Source organism: Capra hircus, chromosome 5, assembly GCF_001704415.2.
Source record: "Capra hircus breed San Clemente chromosome 5, ASM170441v1, whole genome shotgun sequence".
NCBI classification, from domain to species: domain Eukaryota; kingdom Metazoa; phylum Chordata; class Mammalia; order Artiodactyla; family Bovidae; genus Capra; species Capra hircus.
In genome coordinates this window covers 45,091,474-45,104,797 of record NC_030812.1, presented here as the reverse complement: position 1 = coordinate 45,104,797, position 13,324 = coordinate 45,091,474, and the positions used below count along the sequence as shown (strand labels likewise).

The window sequence follows — 13,324 nt, the reverse complement described above, 5'->3', positions numbered from 1 at the left end:
TACCTGTTATGCCCTTAATCCCAGAACATGTGCATTACTCCCCATTCAAATTATTTCCTTACAGATATCACCATGGAGCAGGGACATCAGAGGTAAGAGTAATTACACTGTCACAAAGATACCAATTTTTTCTTCCAGTGCTAAAAGGCAGAGATTAAAATAAGCAACAGCATCAGTCTTAGATCTATAGATTTATAACTACAGATTTTTAAAGCTCATAGTAGAAAATAAAGAGAAAGAAATGGCATGGCAGGTAAACACATTTGGGGAGTCTTAAAGAACAGAGCAAGAATAATCACTTATGTCTGTCAGAACAGATGGATCTGGAAATAGTTTGATCTTCAGGGCCAAATGTGATCATAGTAAATTGTTTTTCCCACAAGTCTAAAGCTTATTTATGTTTAAAACAAAATAAAAACAAAACGCTTTGGAGGAATCCAAATGACCAATACTGAAAGAATATAGGAAATAATGTTAATTCTATTTAATAAACTCCAATTTGTCTGACAAACCTATATCCAGCATTGCTTGCAACAGAGCTGCTTGCATGGGAGTCGGAGGCTTCTTAACACAACAAAACAAGCAGACAAGAATCTACTTAACCATAAAGAAATCTTTATCTCAAGTCATCTCCCCTGTAGTGATCTAGATTCAGGCTGAAGTTATAACAGTGATTTTACTCAGCAAAAAAGGACTGGAAAGGATGCTTAGGAAATGATCCAGGAATCCTGACGGAGTGTCTTGCTGCCTCTTTTGAGTCTTTTTAGCTCTCTGTTTACATATCAACTGGCAAGTCAGTCAGCAGGTGCACAACTCTGATTCCAGAAAAGAACCCCTGGAATATACACCAGATCAGCCACCTCCTCTCTCCATTCCCACTTCCCAGGCAAGGAAGGTTAAACTTCAGTGGTCTGTTACTACTAAACATGGGTGGAAAAGCAAAGCAGCAAAGCTGGTGGCTGTGGCAGGGAGACACTGCAGTTCTGTTGCTCCTCCAGGTGAGATCCTGAGTTCACTGTGTGTGAATAACAACATTTTTATCTTTCTTGCATGTGTAGAGAAGCCTCGACTACCCAGAGATAAGGAAAGTAACTCAAGGATGTTGGAAAAAGTACAATATGGAGTATGGTTTTGGGACTGGCAACTTCTGGACTCCCCATCTCCACTGCTGGTAATGGCTCTTGACACCACATATGCTTTCCAGGAATGTTTTTGAAGCTGAGCCCAAGAGGTTTCTCAGCTATGCTTCCAAAGTCTTTGCAGACAGCCAAGCACATGCCCACTACATCTACTGCCCTCTACACAGCTTGAGCAGCTTTATGTGCTTTAAATATTAACCTTCTGGTTCAGACTATATTTAAAGGGTGCCACTTAACACACCTCATTCGGTTTCTGAAAATTCATTAGATTTCTGGAGTCAGAGTTCTATTCTGCATGACACTGACCACCCTCAGCTACATTCTTTGGGTAACTCCATCTATGCCAGAGCACTATTTGCAAGACAGAATTTCTCCTATTATAAAATAGAGAAGATGCGCTTTCATCCTTGCAGGATAAGTGTGACGGTGAATAAGAAGAAAGCTAAAATTACTCAGAGATATATATTGCATATTAACTGTTATAACCACATATCAATAAACTCCATTTTTTATTATGGTTTCAAGAGTATTAGGCTATCTGCTGGCTTCACTCATCTTACCCCTTCAGTAAGACTGGCTCTCATATTTTCATATAGTTCAGTTCAGTCGCTCAGTCGTGTCCAAATCTTTGCGACCCTATGAATCGCAGCACGCCAGGCCTCCCTGTTCACAACCAACTCCCGGAGTTTACTCAAACTCACGTTCATCGAGTCGGTGATGCCGACCAGTCATCTCATCCTCTGTTGTCCTCTTCTCCTGCCCCAATCCCTCCCAGCATCAGGATCTTTTCCAATGAGCCAACTCTTCGCATGAGGTGGCCAAAGTACTGGAGTTTCAACTTCAGCATCATTCCCTCCAAAGAAATCCCAGGGCTGATCTCCTTCAGAATGGACTGGTTGAATCTCCTTGCAGTCCAAGGGACTCTCAAGAGTCTTCTCCAACACCACAGTTCAAAAGCATCAATTCTTCGGTGCTCAGCTTTCTTCACAGTCCAACTCTCATGGCCATACATGACCACAGGAAAAACCATAGCCTTGACTAGATGGACCTTTGTTGGGAGAGTAATGTCTCTTCTTTTGAATATACTATCTAGGTTGGTCATAACTTTCCTTCCAAGGAGTAAGCATCTTTTAATTTCATGGCTGCAATCACCATCTGCAGTGATTTTGGAGACCCAAAAAATGATCTCTGACACTGTTTCCCCTATTTCCTCATCTATTTCCCATGAAGTGATGGGACCAAATGCCATGATCTTCATTTTCTGAATGTTGAGCTTTAAGCCAACCTTTTCACTCTCCTCTTTCACTTTCATCAAGAGGCTTTTTAATTCCTCTTCACTTTCTGCCATAAGGATGCTGTCATCTGCATATCTGAGGTTATTGATATTTCTCCCGGCAATTTTGATTCCAGCTTGTGTTTCTTCCAGCCCAGCATTTCTCATGATGTACTCTGCATAGAAGTTAAATAAGCAGGGTGACAATATACAGCCTTGACGTACTCCTTTTCCTATTTGGAACCAGTCTGTTGTTCCATGTCCAGTTCTAACTGTTGCTTCCTGACCTGCATATAGGTTTCTCAAGAGGCAGGTCAGGTGGCCTGGTATTCCCATCTCTTTCAGAATTTTCCACAGTTTATTGTGATCCACACAGTCAAAGGCTTTGGCATTGTCAATAAAGCAGAAATAAATGTTTTTCTGGAACTCTCTTGCTTTTTCCATGATCCAGTAGATGTTGGCAATTTGATCTCTGGTTCCTCTGCCTATTCTGAAACCAGCTTGAACATCTAGAGGTTCACGGTTCACGTGTTGCTGACACCTGGCTTGGAGAATTTTGAGCATTACTTTACTAGCATGTGAGATGAGTGCAATAGTGTGATAGTTTGAGCATTCTCTGGCATTGCCTTTCTTTGGGATGGGAATGAAAACTGACCTTTTCCAGTCCTGTGGACACTGCTGAGTTTTCCAAATGTGCTGGCATATTGAGTGCAGCACTTTCACAGCATCATCTTTCAGGATTTGAAATAGCTCAACTGGAATTCCATCACCTCCACTAGCTTCGTTTGTAGTGATGCTTTCTAAGGCCCACTTGACTTCACATTCCAGGATGTCTGGCTCTAGATGAGTGATCACACTATCGTAATTATCTGGGTCGTGAAGATCTTTTTTGTACAGTTCTTCTGTGTATTCTTGCCACCTCTTCTTAATATCTTCTGCTTCTGTGAGGTCCATACCGTTTCTGTCCTTTATCGAGCCCATCTTTGCATGAAATGTTCCCTTGGTATCTCTAATTTCCTTGAAGAGATCTCTAGTCTTGCCCATTCTGTTCTTTCCCATTCTGTTCTTTTATCAAGTTAGATAAGGTGAAAAGATAAGGTATTACTTAGCTCATGCCTTCATTCATCATTTTTTTAAGAGACCCCTCTGATTACTGTATGAAAAATAGATTGAAATGAGAAAGACTAGCAATGGAGAGATTAGTTAGGCAGCTAGTGTCATCACCCAGTCAAGAGATAAAGACCCATACTTCAAAGTACATTTACTTTTACAAATTACGAAAGTACACAAGTCTCACATGGATGCCTACTGGATCAGCTTTGCCACACCAAAGAAGAGGGGGATAGTGCAAGACTAGACCCTTGGTTCAAATTATAGCTTGGCCATTATAGGACCTTGATTCTTGCACCTTGGCAACTTGTTTCTTGTATCTATGTATCCATGTTTTCTCATCTTTAAAAAGAAGTTAGAAGTACCACATAGGGTTGTCAAGAACACAGGAGTAAGAATACGTGAACTGTTCAAAATAGTACCCACCAGGTAACAAGTGCTCATTGTTTTTTGCCTGGCATACAAGTGGGGCAATGTGGTTTGTGGCCCCAAGAGGGCAGCAGAGGAGTAAGAACAGATGTGGAATTATACAAAGCCAGATTCACATTAGTTATCAAAGATGTATTGTCTGATGCAGAAAAAAAGCAAACAGGAAGAAGACCTCTATGAATCATGCAAAATGGAAGCTGAGCTCAGAGTCACTTAGACCTTGCTATTTTGTTCTGGCTAACAGTTCAAGACACAAGTATAGTCAAAATCAATCCCTCAAGTAATCAGAAGGATTCGGGAACTCATCCTGGAACATGCTTTCAAGGTGGCTCACTCACATGGCCAGTGAGTCGATGCTGGCTCCTGGCTGGGAGCTCAGCTAAGGACCAGTGCCTTTGGTTTCTCTCCACCTGGACCTCTCTATGTGGTCTGGCCATGGTAGATGAGTACTAGGGTAAGCATCCCAGAGAGGATAGGTAAAGTGGCATCACTTTTCCTGATCTAGCCTAAAAAGTCACATGTGTCACTTCTACATAGTCTAATAGTCAAAGCTGTAACAAAAGTCCACCCAGTTTTCAGGGGAAAAGACACAGATGCCACCTCCTGATGGGGAGTGGCAAGTTCTGGAAAAGCATACAGAGAAATATTCTTATATTCACTTTTTTAAAAATATAATCAACCACAAAGTGGATCCTAGAAATATATACTGGATTTTTTTCTGTCTCTCATTTTCACATGCAAAGCATGAGAACGTCTTTGCAAGTCTGGGGGCAAAATACATTCTGAAGCTGATTTGATCTCACTACCACGTCTCCCCCTGGAGTCCAAGCTAACATGCTTTCTCCCTGGGTTACAGCAAAGCCTCCTGAGAGGCTTCCTCACTTTCAATTTAGCCCTACATATGTCTCATTTATACTGGAGCCAGTGAAACTTTAAAAAATGTTAACCTGATCATGTCACACTGCTCAGCTTAAAACCGTCGGATGGCTTCCTATCATCCTTAAAATAAAAGCCTAAACACTAATGGCCTACAAGATCCCCGGTATTCAGTTTTCTGTTTCTCTTTTTCATTTCACCTTTGGCTTTCCCTCCAGCACACACACACTGACCTTCTTCCTCTAATGCTAATGCCTGGAGGTGTTTCTGTCTCAGGGTCTTTTGTTCCCAAATCACTTCATACCTGCCCTATCCCATTACTTACATCTCTGCTCAAATACCACCTCTCTGATCACCCAATATAATGAGCACTTCTTTCCCTAAACTCTGCTTTATTTTCTTGTCACTGAGATTATTATTTATATATAATAAATAATTTATTTATTGTTATTGTTATTGTCTGTGAAAATAACTTCACAGACAGGACTTTCGGTTTTGTTCACTGCTTTTACTAGCAGCACCTTGATCCATTCAATAAACAGCTATGTTGAACACTGACTAAAGAATTTTTTTAGAAAGAAATACATTTTTTGTGTCTTTTCTGAATGAATGTGACATAAAGTAAGCTGTACTCACTCTAATGAAAACATATTTGTGCTCCCTACTAGTCATGGGCAATTCTTTCCTAGGATCCTGTGGTCTTGTGGACTAGTTTGGGAATAGATGGTTGTTTCAGTGTGTACACTTTAGAGGTTTCAACTTGACACTGGCTGTTTATACTGCTGAAGTTTAGTCATGTCTGGGCTTGCTTAGTGAGTTGATGGTGATGCCTCAGAGAGTTCAATTCTAATGAAGTTTTTGGTTTTGAATGGTTGAAGATAAAGGAAGCTGTGGTTGGGGTAAGTGCAAGAGGTAGGAAATGGGGACAGGATGGGAATCTGAGGGTAGTGATGGCTAAGTGAAGATGCTGTCCCTTTTCTGGGCTTCTCAGCACCATCAAACATGCTACAGTTGGAGACTTCTCCACCTCCTTGGCAGCTATGACACTGGGCTACAACACAGGCCCCAGCAAACACATATACCAGAAAGGCATTGAACCACTGCAGAGCTACAAGTGCCACCTGGGGTCCACTCTAGAGCGACAGACAGCAGGCAGTTCCAGTCACCAGAGGGAGGGGTGGCTAAGGTCACACACTAGCCAAGACTGAACACCAGCAGTGAGTCTGTGGCCAGCAGAGGCAAGCGAGCAGTTTCTAGCAGAGCAAGTCTTTAGTGCAATTCTGGGCATTGATCCTGGCTGGGGAGCCTCCCAGTCTGGTTTCTGGCCTCCTGGGATATCCTGTATTCACTAATAAATTCCTTTTCTGCTCACACTATATTTCAATTAGCTGCAACTGAGAACTCTGACAGAGATGAGGAGTGGATGGACTGGCTATTTATTTCCCAGTCTAACCCAGGGACCATGCCCAACACCTCTGAAGAAAGAAGCTGGAAGCCAAAATGGCAGAAATTATTTTAATAAGCAAGTCTGTGAGACTCAGAGTCTGAACAGAAGCGCTTTGTTCTCCAGGTGACAGAATTCTACTTTGAGCAGGAAACTGAGCCTCTGCCCACTTTTCCTTGGAACATAGTAGAATCCTTCACCAGAGAGACACCAGAGAAACTATCTTCAAACAACTTTTAAAAGTTCTAATTGGCTACAGTCCATGGAGTCACAAAAGAGTTTAATAGACCTTAGCAAATTAAAAACAAACAAACAAACAAACAAACAAACAGACAAACCCCTTATGAACTGGATAAAAGTGGATTTCTCTGGTTGAGGTGGGACTTGGTGCCCCTACCACAGGGGTGGGGGTGCTTACTGATCCCTCTGCCCACTTAGCAATAAATCTCCAGAACTCAATGACGGTCACAGGCAGGAGGCTTACAAACTCTGTGACACCCAGGTGACCATGGAGAATCTCCTGAGGTAACACCCAGTGGGTGCATGCCAGAAAGGCAGTGGTCCCAGGTGAGCAGATTTATTTCTGGGCACATCACCTGAGGTTCCCATAAAGCTGGTGGGGAACCCACTGGGGCTTGTTTCAAAGAATCCAAGCCCTGCTTCAGGGGACAATTAACCAGAGGGATTTGAACATTATATCCCTAATGTCTTTTCTAACAAAATTTAGTAAAACCTGGAGAAATTTTGGTTGCACACCGGTTTACGCAACACGATCTTATTGGTGGTATACTACACATATTCAAGTTATTTAACTTTCCTTAAACTTTAGTAAATTTATTAATTTCTGTTGTAAATTCAACTCTGGGGAAGAGGAACTCAAGTTGCTCACAAGTGATTCTCTGCCTGCATCTCCAAGCATTTTCCATGCTCACTCACCTACCCTACTGATGGACTTCTGAATTCTAAACACATCTCAGAGAGCCCTGGGCATCTCCTTGCACAAGGTTCTCCTGATTCAATCTTTACCCACTGGATTGGACCCCCTTACATCACCTTAGTTGACTTTGTTAATGCAGTCCCTGTGGGTATTAGAGTGGAAAGTATGTGAATGCGGGATAAATTCAGAGTTCAAATAGCAATAGGATTTTCAGAGAGTTGTTTAAGCTCTCTGAGCATCCAAATAGATAAAATAACACTAATCTTGTTATAAGGAATTTAAAGTAACAAGTAGGAAGCCTTGAACCTAAATGCTATATGAAAACATTACCCACTTTTGTGAGGGCATTTACTTTCTCAGGACCTCTCTTATGATTAGAGGTTTGGTCTCTCTCCCGGCCTGTGGTCTCCCAGCCTGAGAGCCAGCACTAGGAGATGGCAGATCGTACAGACTTAAAACATTTGCTCACTTCATGTCTCTATCACACTTTGGTAATCATTATATTTGCTGTGGTGATCTATAATCAGCAATCTCTAGTGTTACTACTGTCACTGTTTTGGGGTGCCGCAAACCATGCCCATATAAGATGGTGAACTTAGTGAGTGTTCTGACTTCTCCACCAACCAGCTATTCCTTGTCTCTCTCCCTTTCCTCAAGCCTCTCTATTCCCTGAGACACAGTAATATTGAAATTAGGCCAATTAACAACCCTACAACATCCTCTAAGTGTTCAAGTGAAAGGAAGAGTTGCACATCTCTCACTTTAAACCAAAAGCTATACTTAATTCAGGTTAATGAAGAAGGCATGTCATAAGCCAAGATAGGCTGAAAGCTCAGCCTCTTATGGCAGCTAGCCAAGGTGTGAGTGCAAAGGAAAAGTTCTTGAGGGAAATTAAAAGCGCTACTCCAGTGAACATATGAAAGGCAAGAAAGCAAAACAGCTTTATTGCAGATATGAAAAAAGTTTTAGCGGTCTGGATAGAAGATCAAACCAGCCAGAACATTCCCTTACACAAAAGCCTAATACAGAGGAAGGTTGTACCTCTCTTCAATTCTGTGAAGACTGAATGAGGTAAGGAAGCTGCAGAAAGAAAGTCTGAAGCTAAGAGAAGTCGGTTCATGAGGTTTAAGGAAACAAGATGTCTCCATAACTTACAAAGTTGGCTACACTGAATAGACTTTCAACGTAGACAAAACAGCCTTATATTAGAAGAAAATGCCATCTAGGACTTTCACAGCTAAAGAGGAGGAGTCAACACCTGATTACAAAGCACCAAAGGGACAGACTGATGCTCTTATTAGGGGCTAAGGCAGCTGGTGATTCTAAGTTGAAGCCAATGCTAACTTATTACCCTGAAAATCCTGGGCCCTTAAGGGCTAAATCTACTCTGCCTGGCCCAGCTGGTAAAGAATCCTCCTGCAACACAGAAGACGTGGGTTGGATTCCTGGGTTGAAAATATCTCCTGAGAAGGAAAAGGCTACCCACTCCAGTATTCTGGCCTGGAGAATTCCATGGACTGTATAGGCCATGGGGTCGCAAAGAGTTGGACAAGACTGCACAACTTTCACTCTCACATTCTGTGCTCTATTATTAGAACAGTGAAACCTGTATTACAGTACATCTGTTTACAATATGATTTACTAAATATTTTCCGCCCACTGTTGAGACCCACTGCTCCAAATAAAACATTTCTTTCAAAATGTTACTGCTGCTGCTGCTGCTAAGTCGCTTCAGTAGTGTCCAACTCTGCGACCCCAGAGACGGCAGCCCACCAGGCTCCCCCGTCCCTGGGATTCTCCAAGCAAGAACACTGGAGTGGGTTGCCATTTCCTTCTCCAATGCATGAAACTGAAAAGTGAAAGTGAAGTCGCTCAGTCGTGTCTGACTCTTCACGACCCCCTGGACTGCAGCCTATCAGGCTCCTCCATCCATGAGATTTTCAAGGCAAGAGTACGGAGTGGGGTGCCATTGCCTTCTCCGCAAAATGTTACTGCTCACTGACAATGTGCCTGGTCACCCAAGGGCTCCGAAAGAGATGCTCTACCAGATTAATTTTGTTTTCATGTCTGCTAACATAGCATCCATCCTGTAGTCCATGGATCAAGCAGTAATTTCACTTTTCACACTGTAATATTTATGAAATTAATTTTGTTCAGCTATAGCTACAAGAGATGATGATTCCTCTAATGGATCTGGGCAAAGAAAATGGAAAAAGTTTTTAAAGGATTCAGCCCTATATGCCATTAAGATTACTCATGATTTATGGGCAGAGGTCAAAATACCAGAATTAACAGAAACTTAGAAGAAGCTGAATCCAATCATCATGGATGACTTTGAAGGATTTAAAATTTCAGTGGAGGAAGTAGCTGTATATATGTTGGAAATATCAAGAGAATTATAAGTGGAACCTAGAGATGTACCTGTGTTGCTGTAATCTCATGATAAAACTTGAACAGCTGAGGAGCCTCTTCTTATGAATGAGCAAAGAAAATGGTTTCTTGAGAAAGAATCTGCTCCTGGTAAAAATGCTGTGAAGACTGTTGAAATGAAAACAAAGTATTTAGAACATTATGTAAACTTGGTTGACAAAGCAGTGGTGGGGTTTGAGAGGACTGCTTCCAATTTTGAAACAAGTTCTACTGTGGATAAAATGTTATCAAACTTCATTGCATGCTACAGAGAAATTGTTCATGAAAGAAAGAGTCAACTGGTTCAACAAACTTCACTGCTTCCTTATTTTAAGAAACTGCCACAGCCACCCCAACCTTCAGCAAACACCACCCTGATAAATCAGCAACCATCAACATAAAAGCAAGACCCTCTACCAGCAAAAAGATTACAACACACTAAAGGCTCGGTTTAGGATTAGCATTTTTTTAGCAATAAAATATTTTAATTAAAATATGTACATTATTTTTTAGACATAATGATATTATACACTTAATAGACTAAAATACAATAGTATGAATGTAACTTTTATGTGCACTGGGAAACCAAAAACTCCTGTGACTTGCCTTATTGCTATATTTGGTTTATTGAGGTGGTCTGGAACCCAATCTGTCATGTCTCTATGGCATGCCTGTAGATGGGAGAAATGAGTTGCAAAAGCCTGCTGCTGCTAAGTCGCTCAGTCATGCCCGACTCTGTATGACCCCCATAGACGGCAGCCCACCAGGCTCCCCCATCCCTGGGATTCTCCAGGCAAGAACACTGGAGTGAGTTGCCATTCCCTTCTCCAATGCGTCAAAGTGAAAAGTGAAAGTGAAGTCACCTAGTCGTGCCCGACTCTTAGCGACTCCGTGGACTGTAGCCTACCAGGCTCCTCCGTCCATGAGATTTTCCAGGCAAGAGTACTGGAGTGGGTCGCCAGTACAAAAGCCTACAAACAGTATAATACCATTTTAATAAAGCTCAAAACAACCAAAACTACATGATTATATATATATATATATGTATGTGCTACGTATGTGTTTTAATTGGCAATTAAAACAGGCAAAGGAATGACACCTACAGTTGACAGGATAATGGTTGCCTCTTGGAGGGAGGCAGGAGGAGAGAACACGATACAAGCAATGTGTTGGTAATGTGTTATTTTGTTTTGGGGAGGAGAAGTCATGGGTGCACATTTCATTATTATGTTACTGTATTCTTTTATATGTGCCAAATACTTCATAATAAAAATAAAGAGTGACCAACAGAGCTAGAGGAGTTAATTAAAATCAGTAGAAAACCAGCAATTGTTTGGAAATGGCACAGACTGTGTCCTCTAAGGGAAGGGTCCCTGGATCCAGCCTTTCCCATTCAGGTATTTGACATTTGCTCTCAACAAGCTATGATAAATTTACCCATGCTACCAAAACGTACAAGAGCCAGAGAAAGACATCAAGATGCCAATGAACATGGTTATAATGAGAAGCACAATTCTCACATACTGGACATGCTCATCTAGCGTGATTAGCAGATCCTTTACCTATAGGCAAACTATACAGGAAGTTACACTATAAACAGAAGTGTCATTACTGAGTTTTTACAAGAATTCTTGGTCAGAAAGATGGGCTTACTAGTTTCAGCAACTCATCAGACAAGAATGAAAATAAACTGAAACTTCACAGAACAATATATCTTAAGAACACAAGTAATACAAAAGTTAGTTTCACCTTCATATCTATACAGACAAGTCTGCATGGGAATCAAAACATGACCATGGATCAGAATTCAAGAAGTAGACTAAGTGAGAATAAAACAAAGCTAAGCCTCAGTTTCTCACCGTCTTCAGTAGAGTTTACCATAGCCAAGCACATGTGATGTCACTCTCACTCTGCATGCCCAGAACAGACACCGTTCATTCATCAGGGATTTTTTTCCCACAGGAATTACTCAGGACTCTTCTAAAAGCACTCCAGATAGCCACTATTAACTGGGTTGGTACATGAAGTAAAAGCTATTATTTATAAACATGGACCAACAGTTAAAATAGTACAAATTAACTTACAAAACAGAGACTCAAAGACTTAGAACACGAACTTATGGTTGTCGGCAGAAAGGGAGAGTTGGGGACTTTGGGAAGGTCATGTACACACTGCTATATTTAAAATGGATACCCACCAAAGACCCACTGCATAGCACATGGAACTCTGCCCATGTTATGTGCTAGCCTGGATGGGAGGGGGGTTTAGGGGAAAATGGATACACAGTCCCTTGAAACTACTACAACATTGTTCTTATTTTTTTACTGAAAGATAATTGCTTTACAGAATTTTGTTGTTTTCTGTCAAACCTCAACAGGAATCAGCCACAGGTATATGTATATTCCCTCACTTTTGAACCTCCCTCCCATCTCCCACCCCATCCCACCCCTCTAGATTGATACAGGGCCCCTGTTTGAGTTTCCAGAGCCATACAGCAAACTCCCGTTGGCTATCTATTTTATATACAGTAATGTAAGTTTCCACGTTACTCTTTCCATACATCTCACCCTCTCCTCCCCTCTTCCATGTCCACAAGTCTATTCTCTATGTCTGTTTCTCCATTGCTGCTGCTGCTGCTAAGTCAATTCAGTTGTGTCTGACTCTGTGCAACCCCATAGACAGCAGCCCACCAGGCTCCCCCGTCCCTGGGATTCTCCAGGCAGGAACACTGGAGTGGGTTGCCATTTCCTTCTCCAGTGCATGAAAGTGAAAAGTGAAAGGGAAGTCGCTCAGTCGTGTCTGACTCTTCATGACCCCATGACTCCGTCCATGGGATTTTCCAGGTAAGAGTACTGGAGTGGGGTGCCATTGCCTTCTCCATCTCCATTCAGTTCAGTTCAGTTCAGTTCAGTTGCTCAGTCGTGTCCGACTCTTTGCGACCCCATGAATTGCAGCATGCCAGGCCTCCCTGTCCATCACCAACTCCTGGAGTTCACTCAGACTCGTGTCCATCGAGTCAGTGATGCCATCCAGCCATCTCATCCTCTGTCATCCCCTTCTTCTCCTGCCCCCAATCTCTCCCAGCATCAAAGTCTTTTCCAATGAGTCAACTCTTCGCATGAGGTGGCCAAAGTACTGGAGTTTCAGCTTTAGCATCATCCCTTCCAAAGAAATCCCCGGGTTGATCTCCTTCAGAATGGACTGGTTGGATCTCCTTGCAGTCCAAGGGACTCTCAAGAGTCTTCTCCAACACCACAGTTCAAAAGCATCAATTCTTCAGCGCTCAGCCTTCTTCACAGTCCAAGTCTCACATCCATACATGACCACAGGAAAAACCATAGCCTTGACTAGACGGACCTTAGTCGGCAAAGTAATGTCTCTGCTTTTGAATATGCTATCTAGGTTGCTCGTAACTTTTCTTCCAAGGAGTAAGCGCCATCTCCATTACTGCCCTGTAAATAACTTCTTCAGTACCATTTTTCTAGATTCTGTATATGTGCGTTAGAATACGATATTTATCTTTCTCTTTCTGACTCACTTCATTCTGTATAATATGTTCTAGGTTCATCCACCTCATCAGAACTGACTCAAATGGATTCCTTTTTATAGCTGAGTAATATTCCATTGTGCGCCACAACTTTATCCATTCATCTGCAGATGGACATCTATGTCTATGCTCTTCCATGTTCTAGCTATTGTAAATAGTG

General features: G+C 41.9%; 1 pseudogene; it reads left to right on the top strand.

Annotated features, from left to right (window-relative positions):
• Nucleotides 1,100–10,072, top strand: LOC108636102 (annotated as a pseudogene).